Raw genomic sequence first — 5074 nt, forward strand, 5'->3', positions numbered from 1 at the left:
TCATGGAGTAATTTTTGGATCCTGGCAAAAAGTCTGGTCCTGAGCCTATTTTTATCAATCATGGAAAGTGACTGATGCATCTGGTTATCTCTCCGAATTCTGTCAGTTCCACAGCTAGAAATGGTGTTGCCACGCTCACTTCAGAGGAAGGTGGTGGTGAAATGTGGGTTTCAGATAAGGATTTACACTGAGAGGCCAGCTCTAGACACTACGCAAAAGATCCTGGATAGGAGATGGGCAAAGAAAGCTACAATCCTGCAAATAAGTGAATATGTTCCAGTCTGGTTTGATTTTACATTTGACATCAGCAAAAACAAAATGACATACATACCTTGAGAATTACAATCTGCTATGCAGCTTGGAAGGAAAGTTACCAGTTAAATGGTATAGTTTATACAAGCAGTCATCCTTATTTCATCCATCTGGACTTATTTACTGATAGTCAATTTGCTTCTCAAAAGATTTAGGGTAGTTCGACATTTACAAGGTCAGACAACTAAGTTCGCAAACTCATCCTAGAAAAAGCGCTACATACCTCATCGCTGAATATCACTGAATATCACCAGATGGCCAACCGGAGTACTTCGAAGATGACCATAGTGCTATTAATTAATGAAGCACTTTTTCTAGGATGAGTTCACAAACTTAATTGTCCAAGCTGGTAACTAATGTGCATCAATATGAAATGAGCACTTACTCTGTTCAGACATAGTTCTAAGAATTAAAGGTTCATGGTTATCAAGACAAACTGCCTCTGCTTCTCAGAGGTTACAGTCTAGCAGTATAGTCTAGTCCAGCAAGAACAATGCAATTGTTCAAGTTTAGGCCGTTGAAATTAAAACTGTGCTACTAAGACTTCTGTGTTATTGAATCATCAGCCACATGATACCAAGTAGATACCCACTTACTAAGTTGAAGTGTTATCTCTGATATAAGGGGTAGCACATCCCTTTTAAATTCTACTAAGTTTCTACCTGTTTTCTCATTCTGCATCCATCAAAGACACTTTAGCATGGATAGTGAAGTAAGATTCCTTTCACCACCACTTTTCAAAATTTAATAACACCAAGGATTCTATTGGTATCCTTATTATATTTTATATTGAATTATCTATTCCAGTTGTGTAAATATTTTCTAAGTTTTTAGCATTTCCATGCCCTAAACTAGATACAAGTTCCAGACTGGCAGTTTTTCCCAGACTATATTTGTATAGCATGCATTTTCCTTTTCCCAAGAATAGTTCCATTTTCCTCCATGCAACTGTCTCTTTCCCCAGGCATCCCATATGCATAAAGGGGCACTCACCAGGGCCCCAGCTCCCAGGGTGAATCAGATTGGCTTGAAGGTAACCCCAGTACATCTGCCACAGGGACGCAGACAAGCCAATCAGCACACGGCATTGCCCTGGCCTCGAGGATTAGTCCAGGAATGGACACGTAATCTAATTTAGAACGATGAAATAACAATGAAAGGTTTACGTGGAACTCCTGGGAAATAATTTTTATCACTCTTAATTAAAAACCACAAGAAAAAAAGAAGTGTTTTACTTTCTCTGAAAACCATGAAATGGAACTGTGAGGCTTAAAGAACCTAGTCATTTGGGCTCCTCAGGAAGCTGGACTGAACATGAAACCAACACACAGAGGACCCACAGCTGAGCAAACTGCAGAGAACCAGCCAAGGCCATTGGATCAAGGCACACTGAAGCTCGCCCCCTCTCAATATCTGAGTGTGGGCGTTAATAATATTTATTTGTTTGTTTAAGCTGATTTAATTTTGTTTTCTGTTACTTATAGTCCTAACTCACATATACCTAAAAATCAGACTGCCTCTAGTGATTTTATACCACTCTAGCCTTTCAACAAACATCTATACAGAACACTGAGCCTCCTGGTACCAAGGTCACATTCTACATGTATGTTGGGAGGGACGTCAGTAACTTTCCTCGGGGATTTCTGCCTGTCAGTCTGTATTTTCATTTCTGGAAATGTCCTTAACTGCCATAGCTCCACAGTTTCTTTTCTTAGTTAACAGTAGGCTTTTTCACAGTTTGTTCCTGGTGCCTTTTTGGAACAGATTGGTGGGAGGAAGCTCATTATTACAGACTTGATATTGGTTTTAGTGTTTCATTCCTCGTACTCCCTGAGTCATCACTCGCAGACATCCCTGAGACAATGACTAAAAGGATCACATGAAAAGTTACTGAGGACAAAATCAAATTTGTCAAGTTGTAAAGTTTATGTCAGATTATGGAAGAAATTAAACTACTGTAGCTTTCTAAGTTGAGCACTTAGAGCAATGAAATCTCACACGTTAGAAAATAGGGCAAGGGTATCAAACAATTGGCAAATGATTGGAAAATTTAAACTATAGGCACTCTGGGAAATAGTTTGCAGTTTTTTAAAAAAAATATGACTCTAGGAACTTTGATACACTATGAAGGACTCTGAAGAAATAACTTAGCCATTAACCTAAGGGGCAAAAAAAAAATACAAAATTGTATACATAATATTTATATATATATAATAACCACGAACCAAAACAAACAACAGCAGATTTTTTAGAAATCTGAATCAAATAAAAAATAAACCAAAAAAAGCACCAAAAATACAGAGATCACAAGGGTCACTCAGAAAGTTGCCATACATAGGCAAAGTGGGAAATTGTAGTTAATATACCTTTATTTAAAAAAAAAAAAAACTCATTACAAAATTTTACAGAGGTGGCCAACACATAAAGAATATTTTGTAAAGTTTTTTAGTAAATATTTTATAAATAAAGGTACATTTAACTACAATTTCCCATTCTCCCAATGTATGGCAGCTTTATGGGCGACCTTTGGGACACCCTGCATGGTAAAAATCATTACATGATAAAGTATAGAGTTTTTTTTATTTTTTTATCTTACTATTTTTAATGAGCATCACTTATTTTATGAAGGAACATTAAAACATTTTAATGTTTTAACGTAGGGATACTGTATGTCATTTCCGTTATCCACCTATCTAAATTGGCATTATTTGTTTGAGCTATGCAAAGGTAAGAAAGTTATAGAAGGAATATTTAATTGGGGAGCTTGACGATCTCCATGTCCACTTTCCCTAAGAGGTTTTCTAAGTCAAAGGAGAACATCCAAACTAAGACCTCACACCCCATAAAATTTAAATACTGTCCCTCAAGTGCTAAGAAACAAAAGGCTGCCAGTCAGGTCTTCTGGGTCCCTTGGCGGTCTATCAGCCTCCTGGATAGCCAGAAAACCAGGCAAGAAATACTATAGCTGAGAAAAGGGGGGGAAGGCTCAGAAAGAGTTGTGAATCTGTCTCCCTTAGCCAGAGTATGCAAGGAAAGGAAGGAAAAGGGGCAAGGAATTAGATAACGCCAAGCTGCAAACTGTATAAATGATTACTTTGAGAAAGGGTAAAGCCAAGTACAAGTCTGAAATGAAGGGGAGGGAGTCCGGAGGGAAGGGAAGTGAACAGAGATGGAATGGGAAAGACAGATGCCAAAGATATGTATATAAAAGGACACGTGATGAATCAGAACTGAAGACAGAGAAAAAGGAGTTAATAGAAAGGACAGAGAGAAAGCAAACAGGGAGCAAAACCAGAAAGGATATTCCCAGCGGCGGCAGCCCTGAGGATGGAAACCTTGGCAGGACCCCGAAAGTGGAAGGTGGAGGGAATGACAAATGTGCAGCATAAAAATAAATCATCTTTTCTAGATCTCCTGCAGGAACAAATTTTCCAGAGATTTAGATTTGGTAAACAGACCAAGCTGGATCACAGTGAGGAACTTATAGGGGATTTGAGACGTCAAACACACAGAAGCCAAGGTTTGCCTGTAATGTCGAAAATAACACCACGCATGGCCTTTTAGGAGGGGGCTTATTTCAAAAAACTGCAGTTCCAGGAGGCTTCCTGAAGAAACCTAAGGCAATGTATTAGTTTTTCTTTAGCTGTAACATACAGCAATAATAATTCATACTCAATGTATATGGCCCTGTTATAGAAACGTCCTCAGACTTCGAAACGATGTATTGTATCCACACATGTTTTGTATTAGTTGGTAACATGTTTGCATTGAAGTATTTGAAATCAACTCTATTTATTTTTTGCAGTGTGATAGAGTTGTCAGCCTAAAATAAAAGCATAGTCGAAACGTGTGTATTTAAGTAAGAAGCTTTAAGCATAAACTGTTATCTGAGAGTAAATTATGTGAGTAAGTTGCTTTATTAATTTTTAGAACCAGATAGACCATAAGAAAGTGATTAAAACAACAGACTTTAGAGAGAGATCTGCCTGGGTCCAGGATCCACAATTTATCAGAGTGTCGGGCCTGTTTTCTAACATCTCTGACCTAAATCTCTCTATCTATAAGATAAAGATAACAGTGCCAGCCTCATGTGGCTATCATGAGGATCAAATAAAATAGCCTATGAAGTACTTAGTGCAGCCCCTAGCATGATAAGTATTCAGCAAATTCTGCTACAAGTTCCAGAAATCACCATCAGTATTGTTAATACTCATATCATTGTCAAAGCTGGGCGGGTATCTCACACCTGTAATCCTAGCACTCTGGGGGGCCAAAGCAGGTGAATTGCTTGAGCTCAAGAGTTCAAGACCAGCCTGAGCAAGAATGAGACCCCGTCTCTAAAACTATCCAGGTGTTGTGGCAGGTGCCTGTAGTCCCAGCTACTCAGTCCCAGCTACTGAGGCAAGAGGATCACTTGAGCCCAAGAGTTTGAAGTTGCTGTGAAGTATGATGCCATGGTACCCCACCTAGAGTGACAGAGTGAGACTCTCACTCAAATAATATATATATATATATACACACACACACACACACATACCATTGTCAATAATATTGCTAATATTCTTGTCTATGAGAGTGGGAATTTTACAAAGACAGAAAACATCATTTCTTCCTTAGATGCTCACTGTATTACAGATACACTGAGGTCCCTGACATTGTACATATAATTTCCTCTGCCCAGACCATGGCCCCTGCCTCTATCATCCCCTCTGCCTGGCTAATTCCCATTCATACCCCACTCTCAGCTAAAACACAGGTCTTG

Source organism: Nycticebus coucang, chromosome 1 (assembly GCF_027406575.1).
Source record: "Nycticebus coucang isolate mNycCou1 chromosome 1, mNycCou1.pri, whole genome shotgun sequence".
NCBI lineage: Eukaryota > Metazoa > Chordata > Mammalia > Primates > Lorisidae > Nycticebus > Nycticebus coucang.